General features: G+C 38.2%; 1 protein-coding gene and 1 long non-coding RNA gene across 4 annotated transcripts in view; one reads left to right on the top strand and one right to left on the bottom strand.

Annotated features, from left to right (window-relative positions):
- pdgfrb (platelet-derived growth factor receptor, beta polypeptide) overlaps positions 1-12,637 on the bottom strand; it is a 44,912-nt gene extending 32,275 nt beyond the window's left edge. For both annotated transcript variants that reach the window (XM_026918918.3, XM_026918919.3), the window contains exon 1: positions 12,399-12,637. The gene's annotated coding sequence lies outside the window, so the exon portion shown is untranslated. The remainder of the gene's footprint in view (positions 1-12,398) is intronic.
- On the top strand, positions 2,152-14,943 carry LOC117598000 (uncharacterized). 2 transcript variants are annotated; one of them, XR_004578746.2, is made up of 3 exons: positions 4,777-8,532; positions 9,995-10,127; positions 14,676-14,943. It is a non-coding gene; the product is annotated as an uncharacterized LOC117598000 (long non-coding RNA). The 2 variants fall into 2 exon arrangements; XR_008302311.1 differs by having other exon boundaries at positions 2,152-8,532; positions 9,995-14,943.
- Positions 14,944-22,464: the final 7,521 nt, after the last annotated feature.

Genomic DNA, 22,464 nt, shown 5'->3' with positions numbered 1-22,464 from the left:
TGTTTGGATAAAAACAGATGAATAAGGTGGTATGTTCACTGCCAAGTGGTAAAGGCAAGGGAAATGAAAAGCACTTTGAATGGATTCCTTTCAGAGAAAAAGAAAGAGAAAAAGAGCATCAATGAAAGAAAGACACAAAAAGAGAGCGCAGTAGAGAGAAACAGAGAGAGAGAGAGAGAAAAAGTAGGAGAAACTGGGGGGTATGATGCATGCATGGTGCAGACTGTTGGCCGAATTTGACGTCAATGTCAGGAAGGGGTCTTTTGCATGTGCACAGATCTCACTCTGCTCACGTTTGTAGGTCTGGCTGAAATGAAAAGTGTAACCACAGCTAACCGGCTAACCTGTATGAGTGATTCCAGGCTTTCACAAAGCAGCTGACAAGAGCTGGCACGAACCAAAAGACACACATTCAAAACACAGCAAGTTCTTAAAGGACCCCTGAACGTGTCATTTTAAACCTTTTCAAAGTCTATGGAGAATAATACAATGATTAATTTGTTTTGGTGTCCAAGACACTACTAAATCGTGGTTAGCACTGCTGCCTCACATTTCCGGGGTTGTGGGTTCAAATCCCTCCTCTGCCCTGTGTGCACGGAATTTGCATGTTCTCCCCGTGCTTCGGGGTTTCCCTCCGGGTACTCCGGTTTCCTCCCCTAGTCCAAAGACCTGTGTTGTAGGTTGACTGGCATTTCCAAATTGTCTGTAGTGTGTGAATTGGTGTGTGAGCGTGTGTGTGATTGTGCCCTGTGATGGATTGGCAACCTGTCCAGGGTGTCCCCCACCTTGTGCCCCAAGTCCCCTGGGATAGGCTCCAGGCTCCCATGTGTAGGATAGGTGGTACAGAAAATGTATGTATGGATGGATGGACACTACTAAATCTCTGAGAAATATCTCTACATCATTAGCCTCATTAAAAATGCCAGGGTCTATGAGTGTACTTGAGTATGCAACTTGGAAATGCAAAATTAGCCAGCTAGTTACTAGTAGTTAGCTAGTAGCTAGCTACTTTGTGTTTGTCAGGTAATTCTGGGATTGCAGTAAATGAGTCTCGATTTGTCATATTTTCAGTTATTTATTGAGCCCAAAAGCCCAGTAAGAAGCCCAACTTGCCAAAAAATACCATAACAATTAATATTTTCTCCTCATCAACATTACTTAGCTAGCCAGCTAGTTAGGTGACAGTAAACTAGCTCACACTTGTCACAGGTTATTCTAGGATTTCAGTATCTAACTCTTGATTTGTCATATTTTTGGTATTTTTTCCAAACCTGTCAAGATACTATATTGTAACAATCAAAATTTCTTTCCTTTAGCAACATTAGTTAGCTAGCCTTCTGGTAAAAATGCTAGTAAACTAGCTTGCATTTGTCACAGATAGACGCAAAATGCTTAAAGTGGGATTTCAGGATCTGAGTCACGATTTATAACGCCATATTTGCATATTTAACAGTAGTCAATCCTGTCAAAATAAACCATAACAACCACAATTTTGTTAATCGCTAACATTAGCCAAGTTCACTAGCTAGCTTGCTTAGTACACAGCTCCTCCAGGTGAAAGTTTGGTACATCTGAGCCTATTTTTTCATATTACAAACTAAGACCACACAGAACACTCTCTTTTTTTTTTAGCCAAATAATGGAAAAGTCTCTGTATAAATAATTTAAGGGAGAAAAAAATACTTTGCACTATGCACTATGCACTAAATACTGCACTATGCTAGCAAATTTGACATCGCAATCAGCCATCCTTGAGAAATGAACCATTTTTCTGAGTTCAGGGATCAAATCATATTTCTGAGTTCAGGGATATTTTAAAAAGAGATCATAGTATTTCTTGAGGTTTGCAAAGCTACTCATACTTAAAATCTCATGCCAGCTAATACAGGAGGTAAAGCCGAAACATGATCAATGTCTAATATACAAAGATGCTAAGATTATGATCCCAGTGAAAGATCATAATCTGCTGCAGTAATCTTTACATCATTCTGCGTGTTCATAAACAGAGACACTCGCAATTCAACGTACTTGAGTGTTAGAGTGTGTGTGTATACATATATATATATATATATATATATATATATATATATATATATATACACACATATATATATATATATATATATATATACTGTATGTGCTGATGGGAATCTCTTGCCTGCCTGACCCTTCCCACCATCCTGGTCCCTGACTAACACGCTCAAACGTGACATAGCAACTGCACCCCGTCATTCCCACACAACAACACACCGCCTGAGGATATGCTGTGTGTACATATATGCGTCTATGTGCAACCTTTTACGCTCTGCGTAACCACTCTGGTGCTGTTGTCGTCTCCTGTGGGATTATCTTTATATACGTCAGTTTGTTTTATTTAAACATCTGGCACTGATGTTCGGTCCTGATGTGTTCACTCTGCTTTGGGAAAGAAAAGAGTGTGTGTAGGGGGGAGTCGTTTTAGCATTAAAGGTCTCCCAGAGAAAAAACATGACATCTTTGAGACAAGAGAAGAGAAACAGACCAAAAGAGAGAGGGGGGAAAAAAGCAGTATCAGATTTTCCTTCACACACAGCTGGAGAGCTTTAACTTCCTGTGAGAAACGTGTGTGAAAGACGGATGCAGAGCACCACCACAACCATCACTGTAACAATCACACCCACACACATACTAAACACACACAAACACTCATAGCCATGCTGTGTAAAAATGGAGCCTGAAAATCCCCGTCTGACACACTGCAATTCTTAGGTACACAACAACCTCTCATGCTTAGGTCTTTAGGGAACAATTCAGTTGTTCCAATAAAAGTCAACTTGTGGTCACTTAATCACCTTTGGGAACTCACTGATGTTTGAATTTACCAAAGCTGAGTTCGTTTATTTCAATGACTGGCAACTTGGAGCTCCTAAAAGGTTTATACACTTTTAGAAAAGGTGATGATACAGGAGTGGTTATGTGGTTAAGTTGTCTTTGGAAGGAAATGTATGGCTGTTTTTTTCCCACTGCAAATTCATATCCACAAGAACTGGCCCACACATGAGCCAACAAATCTTGTGGATCCAGTTTATTTTCCTCCCTCAGAAGCAATTAGAATGGTCATAATGACAACAATAACAGCAACTGCAATTACACCATTGTTATGTTAAACATTAACATGACATTTATGAAGGTGAAAATTCTGCACCATGATGAAATTTACATATATACCACAGCACTGCTGAATTTTCGAATATGATTGGTCAAAAGGTGTTGATTACTTTTCTATGCCAGCAACTCTGACTGTAGTTCCAGCTGTCAAATTATACATTACATTTATATTTATGGCATTTGGCAGAGACCCTTATTGAGAGAGACTTACATTTATCTCATTTATGCAACTGAGCAGTTGTGCTCAAGGGCACTCATCCTGATATGCTATTGTTTCTATAGTAACAACTTACACAGACTTGTGCTGCAGATGCTTCACATAAACAGAATAAACACATGTCTAATTGTTGATATGGTGAAGTTTTCTCTTTTCTTTGTTTAGGGAAGGAGTCTTCAGTGTCAGCACTTTGTAACATTCAGAAGTAAAGCAGTTCCTATAAGGTGTAAGACATGAAAGTCTTCAGGTCTCAGGACTTTTAAGTTTCTTGGTAACACAACAAGCTGCATTTTTTTAAATTTCATTATTATTATTGGTAGTAGTAGTAGTATTTAATATTATCTTATTAAATTTCGAGAATACGACAACATGAAACTGTGGTATGAGAGGAATAAAACACTTAGGACATGCTGTTATAGGAATCTCCATCATTGGCTATTTTCCTCTAACACCACACCCCATCGTTTTTATTCTTTACTTAAATATCAATTAATTGCTAAAAAAAATGATGAAATTAAAACAACACTGAAAGTATAGTATCTACTGGTGTTGCGTATTGTGATGCAGTTTGCCATAACCAACAGTGGTGTTAGTCTCACTTCCAAGTGCCATTAGTTCCTGTCTTTTCTGACTTCAGATCACACAACTGAAACAATTGGCCTGCAGTAGTGCACTGGTGGCAGTGTAAAAAGGACAGTTTCAGTTTTGTGGTGCCAAATGTCCTGGAACATTGTTCAAACAACAGTGCCCTTTGATAGATGTTTTCACTGGTGCATTTAACTCAGTGAACTAAAAGAATCTTTCCATAATGCATACATTTTAAAGCAAACTAAAGGAAATAATCAGCAAGCATTGCTACACTGACTCACGCTTGACTCAGAGGCACTCTTTTCTCGAACCAATGAACCTGGGACTGCTGACAAAAGCAGTATTCAATGAAACGAACATTGTAATCCTATGAGAGCTACATCTACTTAAACACTTAATCCATCAAAAACAATGATACCCAGTGATTTCATGTGTTGTAAATAAAATCAGCATATGGAATAAATCATCCAGAAAGATCTAAATCTGCAGACAATAATCCTGAAGAGGCTGCAATGTAAGAAGAAGCTGTTGGTGGCCAAATCCAAACAGAGAGGCAACCTGCCAAAAAACCTGCAAAACACACACACACACACACACACACATACTGGCTTTTTTTTTTATCCCCCCTTCCTGCAATCATTAGCCATTTATACATGACAGGGCTAATACAAGTGTCTGTTGCCCCCTACCATACAAAATTTTGGCATCGGTTGTGGGAAAACTGATCTACTATGTTCCTGTCAAAACAAACCTTTTTTTTCACCCCTCCATTCCCCTGAGACAAGACGTCTGCTATCTAGAAAGCTCTCTGGACCCCCCCTTCCCCCTTCCCCCCACGAGAACCGTAAACCCTGTCAAATCCATCACTGACCCAAAACACTTCCAACATGACGATCACGCTATTAGCAGCTCTTAACACAAATTCTCCAAATAACAGACAGCATGAAAACATTGTTGTTGTTGTTTTTTTCATTTGTTTCCTTGTTTTAGAGCTATGCTGCTTCATTGTTCACAACTATCAGCAAGTTATTGTATGATTAAAGATTTAGGAATAATATATTTCATACTATGTTTTAGATTTGCTTCTACATATACACTATTTACATATCAAGCCACAGAGACAGAGATTTCGAGTGGCCTGAGGAGCATCTCTAACTTCTATTCAGATAATCAGAAATGTAAACCACTGCGAAGCAAAGAGCAGGAGACGTGCATTGAGTACATTCCAAACATAGTTTCCCATTTGCAGGAAAAGAAGGAGATTTGTAGCTATGATACATTTTATTTTTCTTTTTGTGCAAAAGAATAAGAGCCATCTACAAACATCTACGACATCTGTAAAACATATCAAAGACATGGGCAAGCAGTTACAAGTACATAAATAGCCCGTAAGTATTTTCAGCTCATGCTGGAAAACACAGCAAAATCGCCAAAAAAAGTGCTTGAAGAAGGTCATTTCCTGTTAGAAGGACCACTTAAGACCTGACAAAGCACACCAAAACCAGCCGTCTCTCCCCAATAGCAACAGAAACAACAACAAGAACATAGCATGACATCAGCACTGCAGATTTTAACCAGCACATGAAGTAATTAAAGATTAAAAAAAAGAGGTTTGTTTACCCCAGGCAGGAGAACGAAGGGTTTTTCATGGCCTGTGTCTTGCTTTTCTGTCTGCCACATGGAATTCCTGCACATCTTTTCTATAACGCATGACTTACAATGCCCTTGCACAAGAAATTAAATCATGGATAAGCTGCATGCGTAGCATACCAGAGGAATGGTGCTGACTGGTAATTCCCATAATTCTGCTTTTTTATATTTCCAACAATAACTGACCTGATCACAGGCTACAAAAATTTAGCTTCCAGATGCTGTCACTCTGCAGAACTGACAAGGGCTGAACTCAAGGTGATGGTTAATACCTCTGACATGGACATGCTCCTACAACCAGCAGAAATTAGTTTGTGGTAGACCACAGCTATAGAAAACCTTTGGCTACAGATCTGCCTGGTGATAATGTTTAGTGTCTCCAAATGATTTAAATAAAGTACTATTCATTTCTGGACATATGTCTATTATCAATTTTGCACAGGATAAGTTTTTTGTATATGTATAACAAAACAAGTTAAAAAAAACTTAGTGACTGGTGACCTACTCATACACGGAACAGATGTTTTCTGGAAAATCACAGAATGATAAAATCTCTGTTTATCTGGAATACACACAAGTGTTTTTTTTTTCTTTTTGTTTTTTGTTTTTGCTCTCTCTACACATGCAAAACCTCAGGTTCTGTTTTGGAGTTGATAAAAAACTATGGCTCCTTTCATCAAACCTAGTCATGGTGTTTTAAACCAGTAAAGAAATGAGTGTGTGGTAAATCAGAGGTTTGGGTGTTTTCAGATGTGGCCGCATATCTGTTCCCCTCCAAGCTTGTTACGGATAAATTGTTGGCATGAAATGTGTTTGAGAACCATTTAAATTAAAAGCCCAGAACAGTTTAATTGCAATGGATCGTCCCTCCTTATTTAATAAAGTGCCATATATCTTCATATTTACAGCCACAGGTCATAGTTTCTCGCTCTCTGCTCTCTCTGACTGTGCTCAGCTGCTGAGGAGGACAGCAGCGCCAGAGACATGTCATCTGAGAATTACAGAAAGTTCCGTCTGTGAAGAAGGCACCGGATGCAGGGGCCCAGGGAATGAGCTGCACCCTTCAACCGCCGGCCACATCTGGTCCATATGACACCAGTTCCCAGAAAACACCCTTGCATTAGCGATATGTTGAAATACAGCCTTCAGTGCTTGACTTTGTTTATAAAATCACTTCATTTAGACTCACTATATAATAAATTTAGCAATCATTTATATACACAATATGTAATATTGCTGTCATAATTTTGCATATTTGTGTGACAGCTGTCATAAAATGGTCCTGTAGATAGTTAATCTTTTACACAGTTGTACATTCCTCATTCTTATAACAACACTGTGCAAAATAATATATAATCAAGTGAAAATATATTGAATATAGGCAAATGTGTGTGTATAATATGTCTCATTATGAAAGGATTATAAAATGTATATAAGATGATTATGTGTATTTCCTTTCCAAGAAAATCATATTGTATTGGCAGATCATTTGGCTTCTTTATAGAAAGAAGCAAGATGACTGAATAAGCAAAGCTACTCAATAACTCCTAATTCTTACTAAATAATATACCTGAATTGTACTAAATTTAAAGCTAGGACATTAAGGTGTTTAGGGTTCTTAGCTTTCTAAAGATGAACCCTGTCTGATGTAATCTTCTTTAAAGAGGGATCCTCCAAATGAACAAACTGAATCATGCTTTAGAGTTCTAGATTTAACCTTTTTGTCTATTCATTAGTAGAACCATTTCAGGTGGTTTAAGCTAATTTCAGCTCTTTTTCTTCACAAACAAACACACATTGAGCTCTAACAACAACCCCTCACAGACTGCCCTAAAACTCTACTTCTTGCCAGCACCCCGATAATCCTGTGAGAACCTCAGCACGCCCCCATGCATCAAAAAAGAGTGAGCCAGGGACCTAGGGAGTGAGGGAGGGGAAGAGGCTGAAAAAAAAATAGCAGCTGAACACAATTACTGCTCTGGCATTAAATCCCCTTTTCCACTTCCACAAACATAGCAAGGAAAAATGTAGGGAAAAAAATGAAAGATGAGGAAGTCGGGTTTTGCTTAAGTTATTCTGTGGCGCTAGAAATAGGTTGATGTGCCAGGTGATAATTAAACCCTAAAATATTAACCCCCATTTTCCGAGATGATCATTTATTATGATCCTATATTAATTTAATAGGTTGCGCAAAACAAGTTATTGATGTAGGTATGATAAAAGACATATTATATTATGTGCTCAAAATTTTCCATTGTGCACACATGGAGCTCTTCCTTGGTTAATAAAGCACATTGGTGACACATGCAAAAGTTATGCACTGTTATTGTCTCCTCAGAGTTTTGAGTTACACAGACATATGCAGCCACACACACATAAAAATACACAAACTGTCCTTTTGACACATAGTTACTTATCTCCAAAAGAAAGTCTGATAATATTTTCTTTTGGTCCGCCCACTTTGCTTTCTGACAGGCACTTTTTCTTCCATGTCCCTGTTTGATTTGGATGCGGTGCAGAAAAACAGCACAGCTTTAGACCGATGAGAAAGAGACACAATCACTTTTACAAAGCATATTTTTTGGTTCCAGAGGGGCGAAGCATAATTTTTGGTGCCAAACAGACTGGTTTGAGTATTTCAGAAACTGCTGATCTCCTGGGAATTTCACACACAACAGCCTTTAGAATTTACATAGAATAACTTGTGAATAATGAAAAAACAGACAGATGCAAGCTGACAGGAAGGCTATGGTAACTCAAATAATCAATTTTTACAACCGAGGTGAGTAGAAAAACATCTCAGAACACATGGGCTACAAGAGCAGAAGACCACATCGGGTTCTACTTCTGTCAGCCAAGAACAAGAATCTGAGGCTACAGTGGGTACAGGCTCTCCCAAACTGGACAGCTGAAGATTGGGAAAAGAGCAGGTGATGTTTTTTTCTTCTTCTAATCTACAACTGTCCAGTTTTGGTAAGTTTATGCATTACGTTGCTGCCATTAGTGGCTGACTGGATAATCGCATGAATGACCAAGTATATAGCTGTTTCTAATAAAGTGGCCAGTTATTGTATATCATGTTATATTCCACTGTTTCTACTGAAACCTTTGTAAAACTATTGTGATGTTACTCATAAGTGCCCAGTCAGCTTGTGTGTTTCCTGTCTCAAAACTTACATATACTGTGCATTAGATGGATGCAACGCTGATATCCTTTTATGGTTACAGCATTCAAATGTAATTTTTATAGATTTTTATAATGATAGCATTGGAATGTCCCATCTTCAGCATCTCAAAATCCACAAAGATAGTACAAAAAATAGAGGGAAAAACGATATTCGGTTATTCTGTTGTGCTAGATACAGTTAGATGTGGATACATCTACTCTTTCTAAATGTGCAAACTGTTAGCACTGGATTCCACTACCTTCAGCATCACAAAATCTTTTTGAAAAACCGATGATTAAAACTGACCGATTTTGACTCATTCAATTTTTTTTTGGAGTTATGACTGATGCTTAAAATCCAACATGGTCTCACACTTGCAGATTAATAAAGTCAGCATGACTCAAGACATAAAAAGTTACTAAGTTATGGTTGAGGTTAGCATTTGTACTTTGTCTTACAAATAAAATCCAATCCAAAATCCAACTACATCACCCTTGCTTGTTCGAATTCGTGTCAGTGTTTTTAAAATATCATGTTATGAAAGAAAACTGTCTTATGATTTCTGTTTCACTTAGTCTTCAAACTGTGTAAGCCTAGTTTTACAGTTTTAGTTCTTGTTTTTCTTACCATTCATGGTCATGCCTCACATGTGGATTATAAACGTATTATAGTATTAATATTCATTCGTCCAATGTATCCTGGTCAGGGTTTGTGGTAGATCCGGGAACAAAGGGCGTGAGGCAATAATACACACATATTCACACACTCACACCTAGTGCCAATTTAGACTAGCCAATCCACCTAGCAGTGTGTTTTTGAGAGCTGGAAGGAAAGCAGGGAACCTGGGGGGAGACCCATACACACGGCTAGTACACGCAAAACTCCATAGTGACAGAGCTATGAGGCTGCAACGCTACCTAGGACTATTATAGAACCACATAATGACACTGTGACTGCACCCTGGGAAATCCCTCAAGAAGACCTTTCCTGAAAATGACCAATTCAGAAAAATGACTAGGTATGAATGGCTCTTATTCACCACCTAGACAAATAAATCAGTAGATCCCAGCAAAGCTGATTTGAGTCAAATGTGGACTGCTTATGACACAGCAGAGTGCTAGCAGAGCAGGTCTGCAGAGTTGATGGAAAGCACATGGCGCTTTGCAGCGGGCACGCTGGACTGCTCTTAATGTGTAACACATGTTTTCATCTACCTGGCATGCAGCACAGCTGGGGGAGGGGGAGGGGGAGAGCGGAAACAGCTGATGACGCAGAGTGAGCATAACTCCCTTCAGAGACAAACTGACACCGCTTCAGCATGAGACGTTCTCTCAGAATTGGCATACCTATACCCTTATGTAAGTATAAGAGAATTCCTCACAGCACACTACCTCATTTCTGAGGAACTAACCCAGAAAGCAGAAACTATTAGAGTAAAATGGAAGAAAATGACTTCGGACATGTTTTCTATTTTAGAACTAATATCTGTGCAGCAGCATGACCCAAGAGCAGATTCTTAAACGTGATCCATTTATGTGATATTCTTTACATTCACAAGCTTCCACACAATGTTGACATTTCTCAACATGGCAAAACTCATCGAAGTTCAGTTTGAGGCTGAAGTGTAATTGTAGTGTAATTTTACTTGTACGAGTTTTTCTTAGTGATTTTGTGACACATCTGTGGAAAATGTTGATATTCCCAATAGTTTTGTCTTATTTTAACTGTCACAATGCCTTTACATCAGTGGTTCTCAAAGTGGGGTCCTCCAGGGGTCCATGAAGCCTAGCCATGGAGTCTGTGATTTTTTTAAATATAGTTACAACAGAGGAAACCCAAATTTATTATCAAGTTCTTTAGTTAGCCTGTTACTAAAGAATTCGTCATGTGACTTGAATGAGTTTAATCCCAAACCTCAAACTCAAAAACGAGTAGCGTTCCTTTGGTTGAAAATTCAGGATTAGAAAGCTCTATGGCTCTGATAACTATTATATACAACCCTAATGTGGTCTTCTGCTGCTGTAGCTCATCCACCTCAAGGTTTGGCAATGTTGTGTGTTCTGAGATGCGTTTCTGCTCACAATGGTTGTAAAGAGAAGTTCTCTGAGTTACCGTAGCCTTCCTGTCAGCTCAAACCAGTCTGGCCATTTCTCCTCTGACCTCCTTCATCGACAAGGTGTTTCCACCCACAGAGCTTTCACTCAGTGGATGTTTTCTTTTTTCTCACACAATTCTGTGTAAACTCTAGAAACTGTTGTATGTGAAAATACTCAAAAGCTATTCTATGTTGCTTAATAACAGCGTTCTAATGACTCTGACGATGAGCATATCGTGTTCACCTTCCTACCACAAATACACAAGTCCCTTTGGAATGCACCAAAATAATGAAGCCCTACCTTCATTTCTAGTTCTTCAAGAGGGAGTCAGAAAGAACAGCATGATCCAGGCAAAGGGGGATACGCATGAGAAAGCATGGCACTGCCAATCTCAAATCCTGGCAAGCCAGAGATCAGGTGCAGAACATCTGTGCCAAACATCTGTACTGCAGCATGCACAGCTCACGCTAGCCATGTAGATGGATAAATAAGTAAACAGGAAGATGCACAAACATGGAAAAAGTTTTCTGCAAGCAATAAAGTGCAAAATGAGTTCCTGCTGGGCTGGAATGTATAAGCAGCAGACGTTTTGAGAACAAAATATTGAATAAGAAGCTCTACCCACACACACACAAAAAAGGCAAGCAGCAACACAAACTGGCATTCTTCCATAAGGATCATCTTACATCTGTTAGTATGTAGTAGCATAGTAGCTATTAACCCATGCTCAGGACAAGGAACCAGTTAAGAAGAGGAGCTGTTCAAACAATTCATTAACACCAAAACGGTGTCCCATTCAAACTGGTCTGAGGTTGTAACTGCTTGCCAAACACACTCGTTTAGCGAGAGAGTAAACATCTTAAATTTCTCAGGCACTCCTGTGAAAGGGGAACATGTGTAAATGCACCCTACTGCGTTTACTCTCTCTGAGTGGCAAAGAGATGCCACATATTTAACATGCACAAACAAATACCTGCATCACAAATGATCCCAGCTGCCCAGTGTCCTGGAAAACTGTGGGTTTTCCCATCTACCAGAAGAAACAAGTTGCCACAACAACACTGACCATATACAAAGGCATCTAAAAAGCAACAAAGATTATTACTGTGTTTAAATTAAAAGTGTGTATAATTTCACTGTCGTAAAAGATGGCACTGATGCATCAAACAATGACACGCATTCTCTCAAAGGGATGCTATGAGTCAGAGTCTGAAACTAAAGTGAAGTTAGGTAGAAGAGTGTGAGCTGTCCAGATCCTTTCAGTATTCAGGACACATTTAAGAGTGTGCTCAGAGTGAACAATCAGGAAGTCCATGTTAATTCCTCACTGTGTTAACATCTGAATGTCTCTTACAGCTAAAATGTACCCCTGTTCTCTCTCTCTCTCTCTCTCTCTCTCTCCCTGTGTACCTGCTGCCTGCATACAAAGCATTTAACACAGTTCTCAACATGTGCAGTGATTTAAATTACCCAGAAACAGGAGCAGATTGTTCCAGTAAAAATAATGCACATAGGAGAGTTCAAGATGCTTACCTTAAGCTTCTCAGTACTCCGAGTCCTGTTAGCGCGTCAGATTCTGGACATGCCTCTGTCTCTGCCTGTCTCTCTGTCTTTCCACTACTGCTCTCTCTCGTGCTGTCTCTGATTCTCTAAAGTGCCCTGCCTCCCAGTCGCTCTTCTTACATGTGAGTAACGGTCTCCAATGCTGTGGAGCTTTGTAGCGTGGAGGCTGGGTCAAAGTCTCTGCTCTGTGCTGACGGAGCGAGTGTGTTTATCGTTTACACTCCTGAGCCCTGAGAAGAGGGGAGGACCAGACATCTGTTTATTTAGTAAGACGACCACTTAAGCTACCATAATCTGAAGCTCTGAAACTGATACTGGGATATAACACTGTTTCCTCACTCCAATGAATTTCACAGACGGACAAATTCGAACCAGATTGACAGAGAGAGAAGGGAATGAGAGAAAAATAAATGAAAATGCAAAAGAAAATTGAGTTGTGCACCGAAGCAGTGAAGACGTTTTCTTTACACCGAATGTTTATTTGATCTGTAGACACACACATGTAAATATTAATGTGGCTGCTTTATGCAATAATATACTTTTATCCAATCCTCACCTTAGTAACCAAATGGGAAGTTATTTTGTTTTTATTAAATCTGCAGTTTTGTAAAAAAAAAAAAAAAAAAAATTCCTTGACCAGCTAAATTTCCCCACAAGGTCAAAGTTATAAAGAAAAATTCTTACCCTGAATGATATGATATAATTTCCACACATGTCCACACACACACACGCACGCCCGCGCACACACACACACACCGGTCTCCTCAGCAACAGAGGTCCATTTTTGTTTCTTTCCCTGAAAGCACGAGTGGCAGGGAAGTAGAGTACTCCTTGGATACTGGCAAGTCTTAAAACGAAAGAAGGAAAAGAAAGAGGGAACATCTGAAATGAAAAACAGTCTGCATAAATCTCGGTCTGGTAGAAATGTGCAAAAGATGGGAGAAAAGGAGATGTTTTGAAGAGGAGTTTGTCAGCTGTGTCTTACACTGACTAGGGCTAGCATTCACTGCTCCAAACACACACATACACACTTTCTTTTTCACTCCTGGATTCTGTCCTGCCTGTGCACTCTCTGTTTCCTTCTCTCTTTTTCTTTGTCCTAGGAAGTCTGCAGCTTGAAAATTCATAACAGCATCCAGCAGCTGAGTAAGGACTTTTCTCTTTATTGGAGTGGCCAAAACAGGGCCAGACGTAGCAACAGAGAGAGAGAGAGAGAGAGAGAGAGCTGGCATGCTCACTCCTCTAATTGTGTGAGTAAAAAAACGAGGGCAGTCATGAAAGAACAGGCAGTAATTAGAGAAGAACAGGGCAGTCACTTCTTATTAGCACTCCTTGGATCTCTGAACCATTTTAACCCTTTCATTTTAACCCTTTCATCATCTGTTCATTTAATGCAGCTCTTTTGTTTACTGCAATCCAAACATGCAAGCACACTGCAGAACAGCTCGGTGATTTGTGCTTTTGCACTGCGCCTGATGGCTGATTAAAGATAAACAGCTTTGAGTAAAAAAGCCTCTGAAGGACGGAGTAAAGGCTGACTCTTAGTTTACATGCAGTGCGGTGCTTGGGGTTAAGTCTGCAGTCCCAAACAGTCTGGTGTCCTGACCACTCAGAGACATGACACACAGACACAACAAGGTTTATACACTCCACTCTCCCAAAAAGGCTAAATATCCTATTTAACCCTACAACAAATGGTTCCATATAAAGCCCATTTAGGATTCAATAATTCAATAAAAGACTCCTTTAGCATCCTCTACCATCCTTTTTCTCTTGCTAAGAACAGTTTTCACCCAAGTCTCCATCATTGAACAGCTAATAACTTCAGTCTGATACAACAGACTTTAAGTTAAAACTATAATGAATTCAGAAATGACTCTAATGCTAATACTCACGTTCCTGTTAACACAAGTAGCACCTTTTGACTATATAGTACACAGTTATAGAAGAGAAATGATTTATAATCACGCTATCAGGTGTCACCCAGATGAGGATGGGTTCCCTTTTGAGTATGATTCTTCTCAAGGTTTCTTCCTGATGTCCTCTCAGGGAGATTTTCCTTGCCACCTCCCCTCTAGCTTGCTCATTAGGGGCAAATTTATACATTTTAAATTTCTATCTGGAATTTATATATTTCTGTAAAGCTGTTTTGTGACAATGACCTTTGTTTAAAGTGCTATACAAATAAAATTGAATTGAATTGCATTGAATTTTTCTAACAGTATAAAAATGTTTCTTTTTCCACAGCACAATTAAAACAAGAACCAGCCCAAACACAAGCCAGACACAGTACTTAGAGTTCTAGCACTTCCTTGATCATCCTGAGAGACAGTGGTGGCGCAACTACAACACATCTTAAATTAAACATGTGTATATGTGCTTGAAATAACATACTTCCTAATTCTGATTGGCCATGTTTATTTTTAATGGGTTTATATTGGCTGCAGTTAAACTGCTTCCAAAATAATGTCTACTGTTAAAAACTTTATGCAAATAAAATGATTGAATTGAAAAATACTATAATTTATATTCTTTATGAAGCTAGCTAGCTTTTTACGGGCAATGTTCGAGTTTAACACTACTACTAAAATTTGGTAGTTATCAAGAAAGTTATATATATATATATATATATATATATATATATATATATATATATATATATATATATATATATATATATATAAAAATCTTTCTTGATAACCACCAAATTTGTTCATTTTTAGTAGTAGTGTTAAACTCAAATATTGCCTATAAAAGAGTACTACTAGTTCCTGTTGGTACCAATCTTATGCAGCTAATTAAAATTGTTCTGAAGACAACTCTACCTGGGATGCTTGAGGAAATTCATTTGGTTCAAACAGCCAATTGGTGGAGTTTACATTTCCAACATTACATACATCATTCATTCACTGTTAGTGACAATCTAGCAAAAATGGAGGATGTTGCACATTTTCTATAAGTGGCATTAAACTAGAAACCACAGATCAGAAAGTTGTTAACTCACTAGGTAGCTGGGTGGCTATAGATGTGAAAATAAAATCACATGTCCTACATTTGTGAAAAGACATGAATCATGAATGCAATGAATGCAAAAGTCACATGTGAAAAAAGAATCATATACAAAATTCACATAAGAAATTAAAACTACATGCACTACTTGAATTGCACATAAAAATCACAAAAAGAAAATAAAAACACATTCCCTACATGTGAAAATAAATGAATTATATATTTAAAAAAAATACGTGAAAAATTTAGCATGTTTAAAAATGACTTAAAAAATGAATCATAAAAATAAAATTGTGAAAATAAGTGAATCATTTATAAAAATCACATGTTAAAATATAGAAATCGTGTAAATAAATTACATCTGAAAAGAATTGAATCATGTGTAAAAATCACATGAAATTAAAAACACACACACACACGCCCCAAGTGTGAAAAATTTGCTTGTGAAAATGAAAGAATAATTTATGAAACTCACATGTAAAAAGAAATGAATCATGTATAAAAATTACATGAAAAAAAAAAAAAAAAAACCCTGCAGGTAAGAGGAGACAATCCCAGAACCTGAATCTCACTCTGTGGTATTCAGAATTAAGAATGTTAAAAAAACATCAGTGATTAATGAGTCTTGCAATGTTCTCTCTTTCAGAAACAAAAGATATGGTGGATAAATGTGGTGAAAAGTGCGTGTGTGTGTGCGTGCGTGATTCTAAATGATGTGCATGTAACTGTGCAGCTATGCATGACTCAACAAGGGAAGAATGCAGATGGTCAAAGATATAGTACGTTGGATTTTTAATCATCATAAGCCCAAGAGGGCAAACGGCATGGCGCATGGCACTTCTTCATAACCCATAAAGAAGCTGGTTGGAAATTTGTTTGGAACAGATAGAACTTATCAACAATCATCTGACAAGAGAGAAAATAAAACAGAGGATTGTGAGACAGGAGGCAGAGAGACACAGGAAATAACCTGACCTCAGCGACCTCTCCAGCTCGGACTGACATCTCTACAGCTTCTATGGATCATCTCTTGAAAATCTCACTCATGTTTATTCGGGCTTGTCATACCTGATCCCAGATCAGGCGCTATCAGGCTTGGCTTGGGAAGTGGGAAAAACCCGAAAGGGCTGAGTCAGAGGACATAGTCGTTAGGAAGAAGTGTTACATCTGTAGCATCTGCAGCTTTAGTGATTGTAATAGCTGGATACAATTTCAGTGTCTTTCTCATCACCGAGTCTTGACAATGCCTGATTTCAAAACTTTCTAAAATGTTTTTTTATTTTTTCATTGTAAGTTGCCTCAGTAAAATTTTACAGAAAAAAAGAACATTTTGTAGTGTCATAATTTTGCACCTAGTTATGTTCTCTCGATGGAGTTAGATATTAGCAACTACCAACTGTACTACATTAATATGCCGAAGTATTATTATGGTGTATGTGTACTTTACTTGAGTATTACTGAAATTGAATTCTTGTACTTTTACTTAAAAACATCCTTTGAGTTTAGCATCCAATCAAGTTCATCAATGTAGAGAAAAGCTATTAAGAATTGTGATAATTTGTCATCTGTGATGAGTTAAGCATTCTACACAGTGTACTTAGTGCTACAGCAACCTGTATGTGACTGAATATAGATGTAGATAAATTCACTGCACCGGATTGCAGTGCTGTAATTGCGTTTGAGTGGTTGATGTAGTGGTTCAATGGTTAAAGGCACTGGGTTACTAATCAGAAGGTCAGGGTTGGAGTCTCAGCACCACTGAGCTGCCACTGTTGGGCCCTTGAGCACGGCCCTTAACCATCTCTGGTCCAGGGTCGCTGTATCATCTCTGACTCCAGCTTCCTGATATGCAAAGAATTTCTCTGTAATGTAATGTACAGTACTGTGCAAAAGTCTTAGGCACCCTATTTTTTTTTTAGTACAAACTTTGTTATAGACTTTTATTTGATGACTTCTACATTATTGATTCAGTACAAAAACATTTTAGATTTCCAAACATTAGTTTTCCAGCACAAAATTAAATGTTACAGAAAAATGTTTGTATGTCAGTAAAGAAAGCAGCATATTACATAAGAGACACTTTTCAGACAAAAAAACATAATGAAGGCTGCTGGGTTTCGCTGCAAAAATAAGAAGCGAGTCGACAGTCAAAGTCTCCAGAAGAACTGTGGCTGCTTCTGCAAGATGCTCAGTAACACTTACAGCTCATTTCCTTATAAAACTGCACAAAATGTACCTGAGACTACTAATTTTTTTTTAAAAGCAAAGGATCGTCACACCAAATATTGACTTTGTTTCATTACTGTTTACTGCTCTTTATAGTATTTTTTAATGTAGAAACATTTAGTTTCATTATTTTTGAAGGCATTTGCTCTACAGCATTCTGGCAGCTGCAGGTGGAAAGTACATTCTGCAAGTACTGAATGCTTTTCTGCTTGTTATCATGTAGTGTATATACTGATCGTAAATACTGATCTGTACTACACTAGAAAAAGTCTGATTACCTACACTGAAAATTCTAGAAAAACGTTACTCTAGAAAATCTTAGTCATTATACATTAATAGGATGACCAAACCTACTCTTTTTGACACCTAAATTATCTGTATATATACGTAACTCCTATAAATCCTAAAATGATCAGGGGTTTTGTTTTGCTTTTAGCTCAAACGGTGTTAAAAAAAAAACAGAATCCCATATATTTCCGTTTTAAACTTACAGTCAAGTCAAGAGTCACTTTGCTTTTTAAAGAGAGAACTAGGAAGATGGAGCAGAGCTTATGACTGAACACCAAACAAAATATTGAATCTCCTAGCTAGATCAAGTCCAAAAAAAGTGCAACATTATTATTTGTGTTTTTACTGTTCACTTTATCGATTATGGTAGTGGAATAGAAACTCTTTAAAATGTTTATTATGAACCTAATTAAAAAAAAATTTAATAAAACCTCCACGCATCCTGTCTTTGGTCTTTTTTTTTTTTTTTTTGTACAGCAATTTATGATCACCCTGGGTCCTAACTGCTGTAAGATCACTAATTTTGCAGAGTAGTTGGCAGAATGGTGTGTGTGTGTGTGTGTGTGTGTGTGCGTATGATATTTTAGTGAGTCAGTGCATTTCACTAAGCTCAACAATGATTCTTTTCCTGATACACTTTTATTGCTGTGGCTCCTCTCATGCTCTGGACCCATGTGATTAATCCTGATGTGCTACTTCTGCTTAGAGCTTTAGCACTTGTGACTCACTTTCTGCTGTTGTAGATGGTCTCACATGGATTCTATTAAGATTTGCAGTTTCCAAAAACAGTTTATACCCTCCTCTTAAGTCAGACCCTTTCTTCAGTGGATAATCTCACTTGGTTACCACAGATTTGTAGATGCTGTAATTCATAAAGCCTGTCCTGTGCTCATACCAGAACTCTTATTCACAATACTGAAAATCTTTTCTATCCGCATTTCACATGATCTATTTGTCTAAGAAAATACACAAGTAGACGCCCAGCGTTCACCTAAAAGAGCTGACTCAAAGAGTCGACTCATTGGTAAATGACACATTACTACAGTGAGTGCATGCACAAACATGCATAGAGAGCTTACTACATGGCAGTGTGTGTGTGTGTGTGTGTGTGTGTGTGTGTGTGTCCATTCACATGCAAGAGAAAGAGTGCATGTATAGATTTGATTGTGTGAATCTAGTTCTTGCCTCCGTATTTATCAGATAAATAGTTTTTGATTCTGGACAGTTGTTATGTTTCTTTTGAGTGCTTTTGAACTGCATCCATAACCACAACAGCTCATAAGGAAACTCATTATTGGATGTATAAGCATTAGCCTTGTTTGCCAACGCCTCTTTAGAAATGTAACTGAAAGCCCTGTTCATGGTTTATGCTCTCTCAGGCCAAGCCCTCTGATATACGTAATGCAATCTTGACGAGCATTAGCACGCTCTTCTGAAATGACCCTACCTCTAAATGCACATTTACTGTCTGAAGGAGGGAAATGTGCCTTTTTATGAGGCACAGCTTCTGTTCCATGAGTTCTTTTTAAAGCATCTGCGGTTTGGATCGCATGAGCAGATGTTGAAAATACACACAGTATGAAACTATACCTCTGTACGTCTGTCACGTGTACGTCTGAAGCCGCAACTCTGCTCATAAAGCAGCTCAGGTAAATCCATTTCCCGCAGAACTAACAAACGGTGAAACTACTTTTTCCTATAATTGAAAGTCTGGTCACATGAGGTGAGGAGGTTTGGTTTCCAAAACAGACGATGGCATGGAAAAATCCAGCTTTTATACTCTTTGCAGTTAAATTCATTATTTTCGTAGCGGTCTGGAACCGCTGGCAGGGACAGGCCGGTCTGTGGAGACAGGATGGAGAACATGCTGTAATGTTGATGTCTGAAACAGGAAATGGTGGATAAATGTGGTCAAAAGGGTGTGTGTGTGTGTGTGTGTGTGTGTGTGTGTGTGTGAGAGAGAGAGAGAGAGATTGATAGATACAGTATATAAGCAAACAGTGCAGAGACATAAAAAGACAGATGGTTAGACAAAAATTCACTCAATTTTATATCATTTTAAAAACTGAAAATTATTACTAATCAAACGAAAGCCTGTCACTAGTCACATTCAAATCTAATTACTGACTTTAAAATTTGTGTTGTGTTTAAATCAATTACTCTTTAGCCTACACAAATATTGATTTAGATTAGCTCTTAATTTCCTTAATCAGAAAGTTACTCTCATTTGCTCAGTAAAATAGGCATGCTGGAGTCACACGATGCCCCCTACTGGATGGATGAAAATAGTTTCATAAGCTTGCAGTTTTTCATAAGTTTTCCATGTGTATAGTGGGAGGTGGGTGTCATAGTGGCTTAGTGGTTAGCACGCTTGCCTTGCACCTCCAGGGTTGGGGGTTTGATTCCTACCTCTTCCCTGTGCGTGTGGAGTTTACAAGTTCTCCCCGTGCTTCTGGTTTCCTCCGGGTACTCCAGTTTCCTCTCCCAGTCCAAAGACTTGCGTTGTAGGCTGATTGGCATCTCTGAATTGTGTGAGTGTGTGTGCAGTTGTGCCCTGCAACAGGTTGGCACCCTGTCCAGGGTGTCACCCGCCTTGTGTCCTGAGTCCCTGGGATAGACTCCAAGCTCTCTGTGACCCTGTGTAGGATAAGTGATACAAAAGATGTGTGCGCACTGACCTCCTTATTTGCCACTATTAAAATATGTTAATTTATTCATTCATTCATCTTCAGTAACCCAGGAACACTGGAAGAAAGAAGAGAGAATTCACCCTGGATGGGATTTAACATAGCCAGTCTGCTTGTCTGCATGTTTTTGGGCAGTGGGAGGAACCCAGTGAACCCAGAGGAAACCCATATGCACACGGGGAGAACATGCAAAACTCCGTACAGACAGTATCCTGAGTTCAGGATTGAAGCAGGAACCCTGGAGCTGTGAGGCAGCAATGCTACCCAGTGCACCATCATGTTCAAAAGATTTTGACTGGCAGAGTATATACAGTGGCAAATTAAACAATCTAGATTTAATCTAACTGGAAAGGGCCAAAAGCCTTTTATTCTATTTAAGCTCTTGCATCACACCACATATTTATTTATTACAGTTAATACTAGCACCGTTTATGAGTTATTTATCTATAGGCTTTACCCTCCAAGTGCACCTGCCTGTAATAAAACACTCACTTCTCAGTCTCACAGAGTCTCATTAGGAACTGAGAGTGACCCGTTATTAAATTCCACAAAATTTTTATAGTTTCCTTATTTAATTGCTATTCTGTATCATTTTGTTTGATCTGTGGCAATAATAGGAATAAAGCTGTAATAAAACATAAGAAATCCCAGGCTTTACATTTAATTATCTAATTATTTAACCATATATAGATTTATGCATGATATACGCTCATCATCCACTTTAATAGGAACACCTATACACTTGCTCATCTGCATAAAATCATGCAGTTACAGGTCAAGATCTTCAGTTAATGTTCACATCAAACATCAGAATGGGGGAAAAGTGTGATCTCTGTGAATTTAACTGTGGCATGGTTGTTTGTGCCAAATGGGCTGGTTTGAGTATTTCAGAAACTGCTGATCTCCTGGGATTTTCACACACGACACTCTGTAGAGTTTACACAGAATGGTGCGGAAAACAATAAACACTGAGTGAGTGACAGTTCTGTGGGTAGAAACGTCGTGTTGGTAAGAGAGGTCAGAGGAAAATGGCCAGACTGGTTCTAGCTGCCAGGAAGGACACAGTAACTCAAATAATCACTCTTTACATCTGTGGTGAGCAGAAAAGCATCTCAGTATGCCCAAAACATCGAACTCTGAGGTGGATGGGCTCCAACAGCAGAAGAACACATCTGCTTCCACTCCTGTCAGACAAGAACAGGAATCTGAGGCTACAGTGGGCACAGACTCACCCAAACCGGGCAGGTGAAGATTAGAAAAAAATGTATTTCACACTTATTATACCATTGCTAATTTTATATATAGAAAATGTTTCTACAGTCATTTAGTTTGCAAAAGGAGTGCTTGTTCAGATTTTTCATTTGTTTTGATGGTGAAAATATCTACAATCACATTTTACAGGACAGTGTAATCAACATTTATTTTAAGCAAAAAGAGAACAATAATAAAATTCATAGAGCTTTAGTTTCATAATTAACAGAAAACAGAAAATTTTTAAATACCTTTTTTTCTAGACAGGAAAAAAGTATTTAAAAACACATTTTATTGGAAGTACAATAGAAATATTAAAGTGTTAATGGATGGTATAGTTTTAATCTATAAATCTTTAGGCTTTAATGTTCCTATATTATATTAAGTGTGAGTATGCTATAAGTGAGATTTTTTTTTTCTTTTTCTTTTTTTTTTATTCTGATGCAGGTTCTTGGAAGAAAGATGTGTTTTTTGTGGCTTATAAATTTTATCCAGTTCAGTAAACAGATTTATTTAAGAGAACCTTAATATAAAGCATTATCAAGGATTGTTTTTTGTCTCATTTTCCAGGCATT

This window comes from Pangasianodon hypophthalmus, chromosome 9 (genome assembly GCF_027358585.1).
Source record: "Pangasianodon hypophthalmus isolate fPanHyp1 chromosome 9, fPanHyp1.pri, whole genome shotgun sequence".
NCBI classification, from domain to species: Eukaryota; Metazoa; Chordata; class Actinopteri; order Siluriformes; family Pangasiidae; genus Pangasianodon; species Pangasianodon hypophthalmus.
This window is presented reverse-complemented; position numbering and strand designations above follow the sequence as displayed.